This window comes from Carcharhinus amblyrhynchos, chromosome 13 (assembly GCF_965287045.1).
Source record: "Carcharhinus amblyrhynchos chromosome 13, sCarAmb.v2.hapA, whole genome shotgun sequence".
In the NCBI taxonomy this organism is placed as follows: Eukaryota; Metazoa; Chordata; class Chondrichthyes; order Carcharhiniformes; family Carcharhinidae; genus Carcharhinus; species Carcharhinus amblyrhynchos.
In genome coordinates, this window is record NC_137336.1 from 27755383 (window position 1) to 27776820 (window position 21438).

Below are 21438 nucleotides of genomic sequence, written 5' to 3' on the forward strand. Positions count from 1 at the left end.
TTATTGCTGCAGGGGCTGGTTGGCATGGAACCAGTCAGCTTCACACCAACATGATTTCAGGTTGGTGGGGGTGCAGTGCTGTCCACCCCTTGTATTATTCCACCCCAATATCCTAGAAACCTTATGTTCACAAGGTTCACCAGGCTGATACCGGAGATGAGGGGGTTAGCTTATGAAGAGAGATTGAATAGACGGAGTCTGTACTCGTTAGAGTTTAGAAGGCTGAGGGGGGATCTTATAGAGATTTACAAGATACTGAAGGAGCTAGATAGGGTAGAGGTAGAGAGATAGCAGAACTAGCAGCCTCAAAATAAGGGGGGGGGGGGCAGTTTAGAACAGAGTTGAGGAGGAACTTCTTCACTCAAAGGGTGGTGAATCTCTGGAATTCTCTACCCATTGAAGTGGTGGAGGCTACCTCGCTGAATATACTTAAGTCACGGGTAGATAGATTTCTGATAGACAAGGGAATTAGGGGTTATGGGGAGAAAGCAGGAAAGTGGAACTGATCCACTTCAGATCAGCCATGATCTTACTGAATGGCAGGGCAGGCTCAAAGGGCTAGATGGCCTACTCCTGCTCCTATTTCTTATGTTCTTATGTGCTTCTTAAACAATGAGATGTTCAAACTTTACAGGTAGCTGCAAAGTATCCATATTCAAGCCTATGTTCAACTAAATCCTCGTTCAATCCTATGTTCAAGCTAGATGGATTGAGAACTGGCTGGGCAATAGGAGACAGAGGGTAGTTGTGGAGGGGACCTTTTCGGGCTGGAGGCCAGTGAGCAGTGGTGTGCCACAGGGCTCAGTACTGGGACCTCTCCTCTTTGTAGTTTACATAAACGACTTGGAAGAGAGTGTAGGTAGTGTGATCAGCAAGTTTGCGGATGACACCAAGATGGCAGGGTTGGCGGGTACTGAAGTGGAATGTCAGGTGATACAACAGGATATAGATAGATTGGTGCATTGGGCAGATAGGTGGCAGATGGAATTTAATCCTGACAAATGGGAGGTGATGCATTTTGGAAGGAATAATGCAGAGAGGATAAAAGGTAGAACGAGTAGGAGTATAGAAATACAGAGGGACCTGGGAGTGCAGGTTCACAAGTCCATGAAGGTTGCGACACAAGTGGAGAAGGTTGTTAGGAAGGCTTATGGAATGCTAGCCTTTATAGCAAGAGGTATAGAGTATAAAAGCTGCCGTCTAATGCTTCAGTTGTACAGGACGTTGGTTAGACCGCATTTGGAGTACTGCGTCCAGTTCTGGTCACCTTACTACCGGAAGGACGTGGAGTCTCTGGAGAGGGTTCAGAGGAGGTTTACCAGGATGTTGCCTGGCATGGAGGGGCTGGGTTACGAGGAAAGGTTGGAGAAACTGGGACTTTTCTCCTTGGAAAGACGGAGATTGAGGGGGGACATGATAGAGGTGTATAAGATACTGAAGGGAATAGATAGAGTCAATAGTGAGAGACTGCTCCCTAAATTGGGTACAAATACAAGAGGTCATGATTTAAGGGTGAGGGGGGAGAGGTACAATTTGGATGTGAGGGGAAGGTTCTTTACGCAGAGAGTTGTGGGGGTATGGAACGCGCTACCAAGTAGGGTGGTGGAGGCAGGAACGTTGGACTCGTTTAAGTTTCAATTAGACAGACACATGAGCGAAACGAGGGTGGAGGGTTATAGTAGGGGCTATTAAATAAGGTCAGAGCCTCGGGAGACACCGGAAATGCAGACTTGTAAGTTAACGTTTTTGTCTTTTTATTCCGCAGGTGGAGGTCCACCTCGTTGTCAAACGAGGGGCATGCACATGGTGGGTCGTGCGTGGGCTGCTCTTGGAGGTTCTGGGAGTGGCCTAGTACTTTGTGTCGGTGTGTGTGCTTGATCCTGGACCGGAAGATGGGCACCGCAACAGCTCGGTGACTAGCACTGCTAGCTGTGCAGATACATGGATTTGGGCCTGTGTCTGTGGGAGTTTGCGCATTCTCCCTGTGGTTGCGTGAGTTTCCTCCGGGCACTCCAGTTTCCTCCCACACCCCAAAGATGTGCTCTTAGGCTGATTGGTTTACCAAATTGACACTACTCCCCCCTGAATCTGGCTAAGTTAGGGGTTCCATTCGTAGACACGCAGGGTAGAATAGGTGTGGGGTGATGCAGCAGCGCAGGCTCGTTGGGCCAAAGGGCCTGTTTCCCGTGCTGGGTTGTTCTTTGTTCTTTGTTTTGTAAATATTGGTCCACAAACTTACCACAGTTTAAATCCCCATTATCACATGTGCCATCTGCTTGGTTTTGTGGTCACTTTCACAAATTATGATCTGGCGGCCCACAATATCCAATATCCTCATGCTTGTATTGTGCTTGACATAATAACGATCTAGTCATCAACAACATCACGGATACTGAGGGGAATTCTTTGGCTGAACAAAGCCTCTTGACTTTCTCCAGAAAGAAATACTCAAAAGTTGACTGTGGGAAGGCTCACTATCACCATGTCAAGGAAATTAGGGGTTTGCAATTATTCCTGATCTTGCCAGCAATATCCATATCCTGTGAGCAAACGAAAAACAATTATGTGGTCTGCCAAGATTTCCAAATGGTTTTTGGTAAAGGCACATAATTAAATTCAAAGCTGTAAGAGTTCAGGGTGAATCCTGCAAATGGATAAGAATTGGCTGAAGAAAAGGAAACAATTAGTTTTTGTTAGTGGAGTTATGTCAGACTTGTTTTAAACATTAAGTGAAGTACCTTGGTCTCCATAATAGGACCACTGCCGTTTCTGACTTATATAAATGACCTAGATTCAGAAAGTATTCAAATTTGAAGCTGATAAGAAATCATAGGAGGGATCAGAAGAAGCAGCTCAAAAGTTACATTGTTTTGAACACAATATATGTGTGCAGAACAACAGCAGATAAACTTTAATGTGAACACATCTGAAATGTTACCCATCGGAAAGAAAATAGATGACACGTGTACTATACCGCATGGATGGTGATGAAATAGCTCAGGATGAAACTGAATGAAGCCTAAATGTCTTAATGGACTTAACATGAAACATGGCCAACCAATGCAGAGCAGCACGCAGCAAAGGCCTGCATCAATATTGAATGACATAGCTAACATAATAGAGAAAAAAGTCATAATGATCAAACTTGATAGTAATCTAATTAAAGTGCATCCTGAATATCGGAGCAATCCTGATAACAAAGAAACGAGAGATATATTCGAGCACCGGAGAAATGCCACAAGGATGATCTCTAATATCATAGAATCCCTACAGTGCAAAAGGATGTCATTTGGCCCATCGTGTCTGCACTGACCACAATCCCACCCAGGCACCTACTCTCATAACCCCTCATAATCCCCCTGTTAATCCCCCGGGTTAATTTAACATGGCCAATCAGCCTAACCCACACATCGTTGGATTGGGTGAGGAAACCGGGGCACCCAGAGAAAACGCACGCAGACACAAGGAGAACGTGCAAAGCCCAGACAGACAGTGACCCGAGACCGGAATTGAACTGGGCCCCTGGTGCTGTGAGGCAGCGGGCTAACTACCGTGCCACCCTCAGAAATGTAGACATTTCAGGTGAAAAAGAGAAAAAATGAACCTGGAAACTGGGAATAAATTAAAACAATAAAATGTCCTTTTAGGACTGAAATCAGGACATTCTTCTCCACACAAATAATGATGAACATGCAAAATAGGTTTCCATATATAGCCATGAAAGCAAAAACCCGAGAATCAATTTAGCATTAATTGAATGTTAAAAGAACAGATGTCAGGATTTGTCTGAATTAATTAATTGATTTAAAGGATTTGAATCCGCTTCTTCATTTGCAATCATCTCTCGATCTTACGTCTGTGCTCCTTTTATCATAGAACATCATCAGTCATGAAAGGATGTGATCATATATTAATTCTGATTTTTAGTAGTTGTAAAGAATATTTAATAATATACATTGAAGAAAAATATCCACGTAGTGAATGCCGAAGATAGCTCTGAGGGCCAAAAAAAGAGTTAAAACAAAGTTAGGGCAACATTTTATTTGTGCCATCCAGCGGTAAGTCAAAAGTGATGCTTTTTTCTGTTCCATGAACGTTAATAGATAACATTGAGGTAGTTACTTGATTATTTGTACATTATGCAAGGGGAAAGAAAGGCTGAAAACCACTCTGATTGTAAAGGGATTATTGTTTTTAAGATTGATTGCTGTATTCATAAGTGCAGAAGTATTTAAGGACAAGATTGTTTGTTTATCCTATCCGATTAATTTGTCAAGCAGTTCTGATTCCTGACCTGGCTGTTATGTTCTGTTCAACCGAATTGAAATTATTAATTAACTCGCCATCTTCACAGCATTTCTGTTAATGGCGCTTTTTAAAAAATGCACAAATAATTTATCGAAAATGAGCTCAAAAACATACTTGTTCAATCTGTATCATTAATTGTTTGCCCACGAAACTGATCATGAAGAGTTATAGTCTCAGCTCCGTTCATGCAATACAATTCGTGTTTACCGCTGGCTATCCCACACATCCTCGTGTAGTCTCCCTATACCTTTGTCAAGGGATTTGTAAATGAAAAGTATTATCTCAAAAGGGAGCTGACAAGTATATTGGCAGCTCAGGAAATTGAGATAGTAAAATCAGACAAAGCAAAGCCCGAAGGGATGACGCCGCTTTGGACACTAGCAGAACTTTGATGTTTTAAAGGCAGAAGGACAGGCTGCCTGTATTAAAATATGTTCCCCATTGCAGATCAAAAGAAGTACAACACATGATCCATTTTTTCCATTACCTTTGAACAAGTTGTTTTAGACCAGTGATCTAAGTCAATCAGTGCTAATTAGATGCCAGCAATAAATTTCACCACCAAGGGACTGTCGATGTTCAGGAAGGATAATATTTATTCAGTAAGCTACATCTGAAACATTTATTTATCAAAATTGAGATACTTTATATTTGATGGAACATGGAAAGGTGCTTAAATTCAAACAGAAATGTTATATTGAAGTTCAATCGAGAGTCCTGCATGTTGAGAATTTCGAATCTGCACCAAATGTTCTTTCCAATTCAGCGCTATCAGTCTCTTCGGCAGTAAAACCCACATCCACTCCTCTCCACTGGTGACTCCTCTTTGCCTCTCATCATCCATCCCCTTGATTTCTCCTCCCTGGTCCACTGGGTTAACAGTTTTCTCTTCTTTCCCCTCTACCCTTCTGCTTTTCTTCCACCCACCCACCTGGCTATTTGCAAACCACCTACTCCCTTCACCACCACCCCATTCACACACCTTATTCAGCGAACACGTTTCCCACAGCATTACAAAAAGCGCACCTTGGATTTGATAACAATAACTCGGTCAGTTGTCTGTAAGTACAGTTATTGTTATCAAACACAATCAAAATCCTGGAAAGGAACAGTACAATTAACAGAGGCTATTCCACTTCCTGACAGGTACTGAGTCGAGTTTTCTTGGTTGCTCCTGCTCTTAGAGACCGACATGTGAGTCCCTTTACACAGTCGCATCTCTCGTAAATCTCAGCACCACGAGCACCCTTTCTCCTCTGCTTCGTGCACACTTGGTCCTTGAGGAGCAACGGTTTACATATCTTGGTCCAGAGGTGACGACTGCAGCAGAATCCTTCAGCACAGTCAGATGAGCGGAGACAGAAATCTCCTTCGAGACCTGCTTTAAGTAAAAGTGAAAGTGAAGCTCTGAGTCTCAGTGTTCCCTGCCTCTCGGCAACCTTAGCAAAAAGACCACGACCCCGCCAGTGTTGCAGTGCCACCTCTCGCACTGTGGAATATTAATACACATTCTGCAAGCCAAGTTAGCGGTAAGAGATAATTCGCGTCTGGCAATTATTTAATCCTACCCCATGCAATTGTGTGTTCAACTTCACCGGATCAAGAGGAAAGGCTTGAACCTATTGCAAACGATTTACAGGTGACCCCAGACAGCAGAGGAGCCCAGGAAATTAACTTTGCCCGTGGTTCTGAAACCAAAAGAGAAAATGCTGAAAAATCTCAGCAGATCAAAGCTTTGACAAAAGGTCATCTGGACTCGAAACGTCAGCCCTTTTTTTCACCTTACGGATGCTGCCAGACCTGCTGGCATTTTCCAGCATTTTCTTTTTGGCCTCAGATTCCACCATCCGCAGTAATTTGCTTGTTTTTTTCCCTGTGGTTCTCCCTAATTTTGGAAAAAAAAACATTTGGCGCACTTCACACTGAGATAGAAAACTCGGCTTGTGAGAAATTGTGAACATAAATCTACTTACTGCCTGCAGCCACCTCACGGGAAAGGACATTAATATGATTCTGCCTGTGTGGGATAATCAACTTGAATGAACCCATTATATTAAGTGGTACTGAGATATTCCTTTTCCATTTATTCGACCTGTTTACTCCGCCTGGGTTTCTTCTCTTCACCAGACATTGTCAGCACCATCTTCACCCAGCTTTGGGTGATCCAGGGGCTACATTTTCAGATATAGTGGTCACATCAAATATTACACAAAAAATATTTGGTACCCAGGAATTGCATGGATTTTGAAATGTGTGTGATATTAATTGCATCATCAACCTGCCGCGGTGGTATTTCAACCCCCAGAGCATTATCCTGGGTCTCTAGATTACTAATCCAGTGACAATGCCATTACACCTCCAGCTCCTCATATAGTGTGCATAAGAGTGGCAAATAAACATTTTACTGTGCAGTTTTGGTCGCCACATTTGCGAAAGGATATATTGGCCTTGGAGGGAGTGCAGAGAAGGTTCACTAGGCTGATACCGGAGATGAGGGGGTTAGCCTATGAAGAGAGATTGAATAGACTGGGTCTGTACTCCTTAGAGTTTAGAAGGCTGAGGGGGGATCTTATAGAGACATATAAAATAATGAAGGGGCTAGACAGGGTAGAGGTAGAGAGATTCTTCCCTCTTAGAAAGGATAGCAGAACTAGAGGGCACAGCCTCAAAATAAGGGGGAGGCAGTTTAGAACAGAGTTGAGGAGGAACTTCTTCATTCAAAGGGTGGTGAGTCTCTGGAATTCTCTGCCCGTTGAACTGGTGGAGGCTACATCGCTGTATATATTTAAGTCATGGGTAGATAGGCTTCTGATAGACAAGGGAATTAAGGGTTATGGGGAGAAAGCGGGAAAGTGGAACTGATCCACTTCAGATCAGCCATGATCTTGTTGAATGGCAGGGCAGGCTCGAAGGGCTAGATGGCCTACTCCTGCTCCTATTTTTTATGTTCTTATGTTAAGCACTTGAGCATTAATATCTGCATCAGGGCATGGGGAATAATTGACATGAGACAGTGAATATAGCTAGATGAACAATTCTGGCTTTGACAAAGGATCATCTGGATTCGAAACGTCAGCTCTTTTCTCTCCTTAAATCTGCTGCCAGACCTGCTGAGATTTTCTAGCATTTTCTCTTTTGGTTTCAAATTCCAGTATCTGCAGTAATTTGCTTTTAACAATTCTGGACAGTGCATAGGGAAAAGTGACTGCTATGAGAACTTGGGTTTATACAGCAGTATTTATGTATGTATTAGAATGAACATGGAGGTGTGACAGCATACCGAGATACCTAAGCAATAACGTGAGAGTAATACATTCCACAGGATGTTTCAAGGCAGCAATCTTAGTAAGGACATTTTTTAGGATTTCAACCACCATAGAAACAAATTTGGAGTCATTTTTAAATGTCAGTTGAACTTCAGGATAACATATAAGGGTAGATTTTCTAATGTAAATCTAGTCTTTTTCCCCTAAATGGTATAGAATATATCCAAAGCTTACCCAAAACATACCTTCTTTTGTTGTTCTCACTTTATCATAATTATGCTGCCGACATGCTTGTGTGTAGGCATCAAACTAATGCTGGGAGTGGATGTCAGGTTGTATTCCAAATCCCTCCCAGATATTTCAAACTATTTGTTTCCTTTGTTAAACTTTAAGTGGGGGGAGGGCTAACAAACCCAAAAGAAAGTGAAAGGAAACACATTGATTGCACAGGAATAAATCTGCAGGTAAGTGATCAATAGCCCTGACACCTTTCAGATATCTGCTGAAATGGAGGTGTATGAATGAGGTTGTTGTGAGGAGGGTTGCCAAACTGTTTTGTAACCATAGTTGTCTGGTATAACCATGTTGAAGACACAGATGGCACAGCTCTGCATTTTATATTCCAACATCCCTTGCTGTCTGTTTCCACATAAATACAGTAAAGCTTGGAAGCCTATTTGGTGGAACATTGGTGGGTGCATCTGGTCAGGCCATGATTACTCTTTCATCACTGAATATTGTGATTGGGCTATTTGGAAGTAATTGTCAATCTGGACTTTTAGGTCTTTATTTATCATTTTGTGTCCCTTGGGCCTGCTTTGCCAGCTGGTATTTCTCCACACACTAACCCTGTGATAAGGTCATTTACCTTTACCTCCATCTACCTGTAGTTGCATATTTGAAGGTACTTCCGGTGCAGCGTAATCTGCATACAATTTCTATGCTACACTTTCAGTTCTTTCGCTAGAAAGCTGGAAATCAATGGTGTCCATTTGGGAAATCCATTATTGTCAATAGTAGAACAGCAGGGGCAAAAGCAACACATGATTGGCTCCTGCATATGAATCACATCATTTGACCAGGGATAATACTCAAATTTGCTTCTCCAGTTGTTACAATGGCAGCAGCACTTCAAAATCTTGTATGATAATAATAATTTTTATTCAGTCAGCTGGTTACCTCTCTTAGCTGAGATTGCCACATGCGGACTGGAACCATTCTTACTCAGTGTGGGCAGGGCTGCATGGCTGTCAGCTTCAGATATTCCTGGCTGTTGCATGGTCCTGATCGATTTGCTTATTGGAAGCTCCACTGTGCAAATACCTGCAACAACAAGCATGCTTTCAATCGTACAGGAAGTTGGATCTGTGAACAAATTTCAGTAGGTTCTGTTGAGTGAGATGGACTGACAAAAGGTAAAGTGCTATTCCAGTTGTTTACTTGCATTGTTACCAGTTATTAACATACACAAGACCATGTTAGGAGCATTGTCAGAAAGGAAGTTAAGAACCTATTACCTGGAACTTATGTAGTGGGTCTTCTGGCAACAAAACTAAATTATTTCAACCAGTGAAGGGAGATACATGTTTGAAGTGTTAACCTTGATGTAACTGTTTTGTATGTTTAGAATGGTGGATTTTTTAAAGTAACAGCTAATTAATAGAATTTTTTGTTGCTTTTTTTTGTATATTTACAGATGCTATTTTGGAACCTTAACTCTGTGAAAAAAAAATCCTACAAACATTTGGTGCCGTTCTGAAAGCAATTCTTTATGATCTTATTGAAACATATAGGATTCTGAGAAAGCTTGACAGGGGTGATGCTGAGCGGATATTTCTTGTTATCAGAGAATCAAGAACTAGGGGCACAATTTAAAATGGATATGAGGAGGAATTTCTGTTCTCAGAGGCATATAAAACTTTGGAATTCTCTTCCAAAGACAGCAGTGAAGACTGGGTCAAGGCTGAGTTGGACAGATATTTGATTGACAATGGAGTCAAGGGTTATGGGGAGGCAATTGAGAAAGTGGATTTAAGACTACAATCAGATCAGCCGTGATCTTATTGAATAAGACCATAAAACCATAAGATATAGACCAGAATTAGGCCACTTGGCTATTCAATCATGGCTGATGTTTTTCTCATCACCATTCTCCTGCTTTTTCCTCATAATGCCTGATCCCCTTATTAATCAAGGAACTATCTATTTCTGTCTTAAAGACACTCAATGTCCTGGCCTCCATAGCCTTCTGTGGCCTAGTGTTCCACAGATTCACCATTTTCTGGCTGAAGAAATTCCTCCTCAACTCTGTTTTAAAGGATCATCCCTTTAGTCTAAGGCTGTGCCCTCTAGTTCTAGTTTTTTCTACTAATGGAAACATCCTCTCCACATTCATTCTATCCAGGCCTCGCAGTACCCTGTAAGTTTCAATAAGATCCTCCCCTTATCCTTCTAAACTCCAAAATACAGACCCAGAGTCCTTAACTGTTCCTTATATGGCAAGCTCTTCATTCCAAGGATCATTATTGTGAACCTCCTCTGGTCCCTTTCCAAGGCCAGTACATCCTTCTCTGGGTACAGGGCCCAGAACTACTCACAATACTCCAAATAGGGTTTGACCAGAACTTTTTACTGCCTCAGAAGTACATCTCTGCTCTTGTATTCTAGCCCTCTTGACATGAATGCTAACATTGCATTTGCCTTCCTAACTGCTGAATGAACCTGCACGTTAATCTTAAGAGATTTCCTAACCATTTTCCCATTTAGAAGATAATCTATGCCTCCATTCCTCCTTCCAAAGTGCATAATCTCACAATTTTTCTCACTGTATCCCATTTGCACTTCTTTGCCCACTCTCCTAACCTGCCCAAGTCCTTCTGCAGCCTTCTGCTTCCTCAAAACTGCCTGTGCCTCTATATATCCTTGAATTATCTGTAAACTTAGCAACAGTGCCTTCAGTTCCTTTTTCCAAATCATTAATGTATATTGTGAAAAGTTGTGGTCCCAGCACTGACCCTTGAGGCACACCACTAGTCACTGGCTGCCATCATGAAAAGGATCTCTAAATCCCCATTCTCTGCCTTCTGCCAATCAGCCAATCCTCTATCCATATCAGGATCTTACTCTTAACACCATGGGCTCTTAAATAAGTTTCCTATGCAGCATCTTGTCAAAGGCCTTCTGGAAATCTAAATAAATCACGTCCATTGGTTCTCCTTTATCTAACTCCCTTATTACCTCCTCAAAGAGCTCTAACAGATTTATCAGGTATGACCTCCCCTTGATGAAGCCATGCTGACTCAATCCTATTTTATCATGCACTTCCTAGTACACAGTGATCTCATCTTTAATAATGGACTCTGAAATCTTGCCAATGACAGAAGTCAGGCTAACTGGCCTATAATTCCCAGTCTGCTGCCTCCCTCCCTTCTTAAACAGCAGTGTTACATTAACGACTTTCCAGTCCTCTTGGACTGTCTCTACCTCCAGTGATTCCTGAAAGATCACCACCAATGCCTTCACAATTTCCTCAGCTATCTCTTTTAGAACCCTGGAGTGTAGTTCATGTGGTCTAGGTGATTTATCCACCTTCAGACCTTTCAGTTTCTCCTGAACCTTCTCTTTAGTGATGGCCACTACACTCACCTGTGTCCCCTGATTCTCCTGGAGCTCTCCTGAATGGTGGATCAGGCTCAATGGGTCGAATGACCTACTCCTGCTTCTATTTCTTATGATCTATAATCTTATGTTTCAATCTCTTAAAGGGTCAATGTGTGACATGTAAATTAATGATTAACTAATTATGTCCTTAACACGAAGCATCATGCTTTTCAACAAAAAAAGGAATATGATTAATGTGTATCATTCAGTATCAATTTGTAGTTAGAACTATGAGTTAAATTGCCACTGAGAAAATAAATTAAGTGAGAGATAAAATAAATATCTAGATTTTTAATTGTTTTTTCCAAGTTATATCAGTGCTTAAAAAAAAGTTTTCTTTTGGGAAATATCACTGGCATTTCTTTCAGTGATTTTGGTAAACAGACAGACATTAGTTGCATTTGATGTCGATATTAAACTGCAGATTTTCAAAGTGTGATCATTGGCACTTGGAGCTCTGCAATGAGTCAGTGAGGTACAGAGATTGCTGACTACCTGTCACTAGTTTCCTATATGTCTCTATGGTGATTTACTGGCTTATTATTTCCATTCCTGTATCATTGTTTAAAAATAACGGCATTGCTAACATTGTTTCCCTTTGGGCAATTGGCAATACCTTGCAGCAAGACTGAACAACTACTGTCATTATTTCCAGGATGTAGGGAGGTATGAAAATCATTGTTACAACTGCCCTGTAATCCAGAAGAGAATTATAATTTTTGTTAAAATTGTGTTAGGTGGCACTCCTCCTCCCCACCTTTTTCCTTTCAATAGTTCATCTGGATCAGTGAACTCAAAATCTAGATGTGATATGTAAATTAATGATTAATTCATTGTGACTAGCATGAAGTACCATGTTTTTCCTTAATTTTCTTACCAAGTGAAAAATAGGGATAATGGATCAATGTACATAATTCAGTGTCAATTTGTAGTGAGAACTATGAGTTAAATAGAAATAATAAGCTGGTAGATCCAAGGTCTGGCCCACAGGCTAAATGCAACTTGCAGGTCACAAAGAAGTTCTAGTGCACTCTCCTGGGACTTAGGGTATGCTATTGTGTATATTGATATAGGACAGTGTATGTCAACTCACATTAAAGTCAATTCTTGAGTATTATTGCAACTGCAAAGACCAGGCAAGTAAAAAGTATTCCATCACACACTGTAGCACTCATCTCTTGCGTCTTGAAGTGGTAGAAAGTCAGGAGGTGAGTCATTTATCACAGAATACCTCACCAATATTGTTTCACAATGAAAGAGGCACTTCTGGGGAGTAATCATTGTTGTAAAGTAAGCATATGTGGCAGCGAATATGCATGCATCAAAGTCACACGAACATTACAGAGATAAGTGTTAGCAAACGCATGAAAAATTCCTCATCTTTACAATCAGTGCAAGGGGATCTTTTACATCAGTTTGGTTTGGCAGACTTGATTTTAAGTATTTCAGGAGTTTGAACCTCTAATTTATTAGTCTGACACTGAAATGCCAACCTAGATGATGTATTCAAGTTATCTGAGGAATCTCATACTTCCTTGACCCAGAGGCAAGGGTGCCTCCACTGGGCAAAGGCTGGCACAACATATTAAAGAAAATGGTGGCTCTTCAGTTCCTTTTTATTATCTTGGGGAGAAGTCAAGAACTTACAAGCTACTTGACAGACCACTGAAAAATGATGGCCTAGCAGGTACCCGCACCCTGCCAGCTTCCTATAAATGAAACTCCAGGGCCAATAGTGAGTATGCCTTAGGCTTATCAGTTCCTGAAGAGAGATGATTCTCTGCCCATGTTGCATCAGCAAGCTGGCATGCAACAATTTCTCGGCAAATTGCTCTTTGTTTGCTTAAGGCATAACTATGTCAAGAAGTTGGACTTTGGAGATTTTTAGGGAATTTATTCACAGCTCCACCTTAGCCACAAACGAATGCTTTGTATTTTACATAGTATAAAACTCCTATCCTAAAACAGCAGATCCCCAAATTGCCACTGGTAATTCCACATGAGACCTGTCAACAATTTCAAGTGAAGGCCACTTCCTGCACCGCCCCCCCCGCCCCCCCCCCAACCTTCCGCACAAGACATTCTTGGAATCTCCTAGAAATTATTTCAAAGCAATGTTTATGGAGAACTGTGTGCAAAACTGGGGAAAGAAACAATGTGTAACTGTGAGAGTCTCATCTCAAAAATATCTATTTGTTTTATTGCCTCTCTGAAAGGTAATACAATTAAAATCAGAATGGATATTGGGAGTTTTTTACAGCTTCTCAGTTTTGGGGAGAAACATTCCTCCAGAATTTTATTCACCAGAAAGAAATACAATGCTGGACTAATTTATTATTTTGTCGGCCTAACTTCAACATCACTGTATTTGCAGTGTAGAATTCAGATACTGAAACATGCTCAGAAGTGAACTTCTTCATATATTGTATTGCAGAAACATATCCATGATATTTGTGCACAATGATGAATAGTTGCCTGACTCTTCTACTTTCTTAGATGCAGTTGGAAACATGATGCATGTAAAAAATATATACATCTTATTGCAGATTACTTTAATGTTTTTCTTTGCTGATGCAACACCAGATATAGCTGCCAGCCATTTAACCTATCACTTGTAGGAAAGTGTAAATAAGCACTAATGGTCTATGACACACCAGATAACTGCATAAAAACTTGGTTTGAAAGAATTATCTTAGGTTATCCAAAATCATTTGTTTGCATAAAACCCCTTACTTAAAAAAAACTGAATAAATAACTAAATCAAAAAATTACACATACATGAGATCTGACAACACAATGTATCGGAGTCCTAACATACAATGCTATGGAATGATAGTTGTAAAATCTGATGAGGTGCCAAGGAGCATCTCCCTCACATATAGAGCAAAAAATGGGAGATGTGTCAATATATTTGCAACTGCACACCCCATAGTGATCTAACCTCTCAGTTATAGGAAAGTGGGAAGAATGGTTTTAACAGTGTTGAGAGCAATGGTTGCAATGACAATGGACAAACTATTTCACAAGAACTGTTTTCCTCTCAGCTGAAATATTCTATCTTTAGCAATGATATGAATGGTACAACTGGCTGTGACAAAAAGAGTTTCGCTAACAGTGGAAGGGAGACAGGCAGCAGAAATGATATAAACCCAAGTATTGATTAGGAGTTTTTGTAATACTGCAAGAGCCCTGCTACATTTTGTCATTGATGTCATAAGCACATTGGGAAAAATTTAGATAATTATGTAATTATAAACTTTGTTTTCCAAAAGGATGATAAACGGAAGATGGAGTCAAATGAGAATTATGGGTAAATGAAAATGCTTCTACAAAAGTAATTGCATTTAGAGATTTAGCTAATAAAACACATGACATTCATTTTCTCGGTTTGTGACATTGTCTAAATCCTCAATCAGGACATTTCCACTATAATCACTGACACCCAATCCCTATTATGATATATGGAGCACTTTTGGCTTGCATTGCAAAATTAAGTCTGATCTATTGTTGCCGTTTTGATTTCTACCACACGTGCACACACACATGTGCACATGCGCTTACGTACACACAGTGGTTAGCAAAACAAACAAGGGAGAAAATATTTTATTTCGTTTGGTTCATGTATATCGATGACTTATGACATACCTTCAATTGTGCTTCCACTTTTAAACTGAGAACCATATTTGTGCAGGCTATTAGACTATGGATTAGGAGCTGAATCCAACTGCACTAATCTTGGTGCAGTGAAGTGAAGTGCTGAAGACACCATTTGCGATATAGTCACTGCAATGTCATCTGCAGTGGATTTGTGAAAAGTGATCAGTATATATAGTATGTCATTGTAATGATACTTCAAAGATGTTACTACTGATGTTAGGTGGATTGGCCATACTAAATTGCCCCTTAATGTCCAAAGATATAGAGGTTAGGGGGATTAGTGGGATAACTACTTGAGGTTACGAGATCTGGGTGAGATTGCTCTTTAGTGTCAGGGGGATTATGTGGGGTTACAAGGATGAAGCCTGGGTAGGATTGTTGTCAGTGCAGACTCGATGGGCCAAATGGCCTCCTTCTGCACTGGAGGGATTCTATGATACTCTCTTAAAACTATAATGAAATATAAGATTACTCTTTTTGAATAGTGATTGATTCTAGCCTTTACTCGGAATTTTTCAATAGGATATGAAACGCAAAGATTTTGAAGATTTTTTCTTGCATTATACGTAGTGAAATCCTGAATACATTTATAAATAATATCCTCAGCAGATGGAGATGTCCTCCTCTATCAGGGTTTAATTCCTACCGTTAATACAGTGATTTCCAGGACAGCACATTCCATCTCTGTGGCAATGTTTCTTTTGCTTTTTGCATGTAAGACATACTTGTCTTCTTTGATGAGCTATGGAGCAATATCTCTTGGTCCCACAATCTCCATCTGCAGTGCACACCTAAATAGAAATAAAATGAGGTCACCTCTCTGTCACAGTGGCTCATACTCAAAGTGTACTATAACACTTCTACAGGCAATGCCCTGCAGAACAAGATTATCAGTTTTTTTTTCATCCTTCCCGAGTATCAGGATCATTCCTTCCCTCTGAAGCACTTATTTTCAAAGCCTATATTGTCTGAATTCAGTTTCACACAGGTATCTCCTTCTTGCTTTACAGCAAATGTTATTGTACAAATTGCCTGCACTTGTATTACAGACAAAATAAGGAACTGCAGTTATCTTTTTTTTTAATTGCTGCAGGGGGTAAAACAAAGAAATCCAGACAACTTAGATTATTTCAAAATGTCTTTGTAACATTAATCCTTTGAATCCTAAACTTAGAAACCAAAGTTTTAGATGGCCAACTTTTTGTGAGATCGTTTCTGCATTCATCCCCTGAATGACTCTTCATTACTCAAAGTAAAATACTGTCCAGAAAAATAAAGAGAAATTATTTGAATTGGACGTTAGCATGAACAATGGAACCAGGGAACACAGAATCCTGGTTGCTCTAGCTTCTGTAGCAATGTCAGGAATCACTAGATTCTCAAATTCATGAATTAGGTTGCAACATTCAGTTAACCCTGTAAATAAAATGGAATTCGTTCTTAGATTGAAGAATTAAACTATTTCTTGACTTTTATTTTAAGAAGTGAATTATCAGTCTTTAGTTTAAAAAATGAGTTTTAGCAAGTGAGAGATGTGAAAACTATGTTTCCTTAAAGTTGAAAGCTTCAGCCCAAACCTTCAATTGTGCTTCCACACCCACATTTATAGCCATATTTTTGCAGACTATTAGATTATGGATTAGGAGCTAAATAAGAAAATTCAGCATGTCAGCTATGACTCTCACCAACTTTTACAGATGCACTATAAAAAACATTCTTTCTGGTTGTATCACAGCTTGGTATGGCTCGTGCTCTGCCCAAGGCCACGAGAAACTACAAAGGTTCATGAATGTAGCCCAATTCATAATGCAAACCAACCTCCCATCCATTGACTCTGTCTACACTTCCTGCTGCTTTGGCAAAGCAGCTAGCATAATTAAGGACTCTATGCACCCTGGACATTCTCTCTTTCACTTTCTTCTGTCGGGAAAAAGATACAAAATTCTGAGGTCACATACCAACCGATACAAGAACAGTTTCTTCCCTGCTGCCACCTGACTTTTGAATGGACCTATCTTCCATTAAGTTAATCTTTCTCTACACTGTAGCTATAACTGTAAGATTACATTTTGCACATTTCTTTCTTCTCCTTGAATGGTATGCTTTGAATAGCAAGCAAAAGCAATACTTTTCACAGTATGTTAATATATCTGACAATCCTAAATCAAATCAAAAAAGAATCCAGCTGCATTAATCTTGGTGCCGTGAAGTGAAGTCTAAAGACATCATTCATAGCAGATTTTTTTTATAAAGGAGAGAGTAATATCATAGAATCACTACAGAGCAGAACAAGGCCATTTGGCCCATTGAGCCTGCACCAACAACAATCCTGCCCAATCCTATCCCCTTAACCCCACATATTTACATTGCTAAAGCCCCTGATACCAAGGGGCAATTTAGCATGGCCAATCAACCTAACCTGCACATCTTTCAAGTGTGCAAGGAAACCAGAGCATCCAGAGGAAACCCACACAGGCACAGGGAGAACATACAAACTCCACACAGTCACCCAAGGCCAGAATTGAACCCAGGTCCCTGGTGCTGTGAAGCAGCAATGCTAACCACTGTTCCATCATACCACCCTGAAATAAATTTGGGCCCATTAAATACAGTTGCAGTAAAGACTATAATTAACAATAAGGAAATTGCAAACTTATACATGAGAATGCTACATCCATTGTCACAGTTCAGGAAAAAAAATGGTGCAAGAATTCCAAGAATAGATCAAGTGGAGAAATATAGTGGGTTTAATATATATTTTTAAAACATGTTGGTAGAGCAAATAATTGAACTTAAGGTAGGCATAAACCAAGGCATGGATATTGCAGCTTTAATGGTCATAATTTTCTAAGATTCTCTGGATTCAGCAATTGTACCTCTAGATTATTTTAACTGTATCTTGAATTATTTTAAGAAAGGCAGCAAAGAAGAGAAACCAAATATCTATAAGCCATAATAGAAAAAAAACTGTAGATTTTGGAAATCTAAAATTAAAACAGAAAATGCTGACAATATTCAGTAGTCAGAAATCTGTGTTGATATGCACAATCTTCTTGGAGATCCTCTCCACGTGGAGCTGGCAGTTTGTGGTATCAATAGTAGCCATGATTTGGAGATGCCGATGTTGGACCAACGCCGGCATCTCTATATCAATATTCAGCAGATCAGCATCGTCTGTACAAAGAACAAAGGTCGATGATTTTTCATCATAACTCTGAATTCTAATGAAAGGTCACCAATTTAAAACATTAACAATGTATTTCCCCCTCTGTGGATGCTGCCAGATCAGCAGTGTATTTCAAGCAATCTCAGATTTATTAACTATAGACTCATCTGTTTAACCGCAGCTTCGGGAAAACTACTGGAAGATTAGGACAAAAATGGGCTGATTGAGAAGAGGCAGCATCAATTTGTGAAAGGTAGGTCATTAAGTGCATTTAATTTTTCACATAGTAGACGGTGAAGTGTCCATGATAGAATGGACTGCCCAAGGCAATAGGTAAGTTTTGTAAAACAGATAGTTACCAATGGAGAATAAATGGAGTTGAGGTCCAGATCAGCTGTGTTTAATTGAATTAAGGTACAGAGACTGAGTAGCTTAAACTTGTTTTTAATTGTACACATTTTAAAAATCCATTGGTACTTCAAGGATTTGGGTTTCTAGATGATTCAGTTCCTTGGCACTACTCCATTCCCTTTGAAATAAAGGGTAACATTCCATTTGCCTTCCCTATTACCTGTTGCAACTTGCATGCTAGCTTTTTGTAATTTATGAACGAGGACCCTCCAAATCCCTCTGTGCTGCAATTTTCTGCAGTCTCTCTCTGTTTAAATAACATTCAGCTCCTTTATTCTCCCTTCCAAAGTGCATAATTTCACATTTTGCTCCATTATATTCAATCTGCCAAATTTTTGCCTACTACTTCTCAGTAATCTCAGTATGATTCAGTTCCTCACAACAGGGTATTAATGTGAACAAGAGATGTGATTTGAAAGTTAATGTTCCCCTTTGTCAGAGAGAAAATATTACAGTTTTCTCATCTGATGGGGAAGTTCTTTGCTTTCAATTCCCTTTCTGGGCACTTCCTGTACATGCACACAAGCTGACTTCTGACCCACGTTTGAATCAATAGAAGGGATTGGCGCATTTTTCAGACCTTGGAGCTGATCGAAAGACCATAATCATTCTGAAAGCCGGGGAACTGTTCAGGAACGAGGCCGCTAAATCTGTCAATTTCCTCGGTCCTGAGTGAAAGTCCCAAGCTGACAGAGTTCTTCAGCAATTGCTATTTAGGGACAAAACTTACCTTTAAAATATCTGCCAGAATAATGTTCACTTTTAGAGAGAAGGAGGGGGGGGGGGGTCGGTTGTGTTATGTTTGAGTAATATATTTCTTGTTCTGGTCCTCTAATTTCTTGAACTTGTTCTTTAAGTAAGAATTACCAATGAATTATAGTAAATACCGTGGATGCTGGAATCTAAAACAGAAACGGAAAATGCTGGAAAATCTCAGCAGATATGTGGGGAGAGAACAGAGCCAACGTTTCCAGTCTGGATGACCCTTCCTCAGAGCTGTGCCAGCCCACAGATGCTGTCAAATCTGCTGAGACTTTCCAGTATATTTTCTGCCGATGGATTATGCGGCAGGCTACAGAGGCGAAGCAAATTGCAACCAGCATTGTCACAAAGGCTAGGGTCCACCTAGCTGCCAGTTAATAGTGAATAGCCTCTGCTATAATGCGGGGCGAGCTGATGCAGCCCAAAACCGTTAATGACAATAAAGTTCAGGCAACACAAAAAAAATTGATAATTTTTGTAACCGCTTTTCGATCACTCCGGAGTAACTTCTGAATAAAATACTTCAATGCGTCAGATAATAAAATAGCTTAAAAGAAAAGCTAAAAGAAAGTATGAATTTTGTACTCTTAAAAAGTGCAATCTGGGATATAAGTGAATTTGTGTCCAGGGCACCCAAGAGAGTCACATCTGTTAGAAGCGCAGAACACGTTGGAAAGGTAAACATTATTGGATTCACATCAATTTAATTGGTATTTGAAAACTCAGAGATGACGGTAGACGCCCTTTCGATAATCATTCCGATCAATCGAATGTTCCCCAAAATATAAATAGTTTGAAGGATAAGTAACCTGGAATTCTCTGGAGCCGGTAAAAGAGTTAGCGATAGTTATACCCCAACTTCGTAAGGCGATATTAACACAAAGCGACTTTATAGATTTCAAATTGGATTTAGAATCTCACCCTTCAGGAAAAATGACAGGTTGGCGATCTCAATGTAACGAGAGAAGAATAAATCGGGTCTCATCTCGATTTATGCATTTTCATTTTTCAATGCTGTTATTTGATATAATTTAATTCAATTTGATATAATTTAATTCAATTATTTGACAACATTTAATGCGGTGTTTTTCACGCGCTACCGAATTGAGATTAGCATTTAAATCAACAAAATATTTATATTATGCTTTTCGTGACCATCGCTGTACAGTCAATGAAATATAATCTGAGGTTCAGTAGTAACATAGAAAAGCAACTCGTCAATAAAATATCGAAAATAAGGCATCCAAATCTTTGAAGACAAATCTCCAAAGTGAAGTACCTGCATGTCCGCAGCTTTGTTGCTGTTGTCCTGCTGAACATCTCTCGAAGTTTGTATCGATGCAATCCCTTCAGTTTCTGGCTTTTTGATGGAGTTTCTCGCTAAGGTATTCGCCCCCGACACCCAGCCGGAGCTTAGCAGCAGACAGCACAGCAAATATTCGCAACAATCCTTCACCTGCACCATTTTCTAAATATTTACTTTCTGCCTACTCTGGAGCTAAAGGATTTAAACAGTGAAAAAATGCAGATCTCAGTTATCAGCCGGACCCGGTTGCAGCACAGTTTAAGATCAGTCTGATACTGTTCCAAAAAATGATTTGCCATGTCATGATATATTCATATTAGTTTATGAGGAGGATTGGGGGATTAATTGTCCTCTAATACCCCGCCCCTCTGGTGTGTGGTACCTGACCACGACGACAAATCCAGGTTCATTCAGACAACAGCAACATCCGTTTGTGTGTCTCTCTCTCTCGCCACGACATCAGTTTCTGGGGCTTCTTCCAATGCCGTTTGAATTTCATTGTCATAGGACAATACAGCACTAAAACAGCCCAACCGGTCCATGCCTATAATGGTGCTCTCCCAGCTATTCCCAATTGCCCCAGTTTGGCTCCTATCCGTCTAACCCTTTCCCGTCCATGTACTTATCCAAACGCTTTTTAAATGTTGCTATTGTACCTGACCCAGCCACTTTCTCTGGCAGCTCATTCCAAAGCAAAGAATTGGCATAAAAATGGGTCTTTTTCTATCAGTGATTAGTGAGATTCCGCAGGGATCAATGCCAGGAGCCTAACCGTTCATATTATATATTAATGATTTGGAAGAGAGAACCAAATTTGAAGGTGATACAGAGTTGTGTGTGAGGGTGAGGTGTGAGGAGGATGCAGAGATGCTTCAGCGTGATTTGGACAGGCTGAGTGTGTG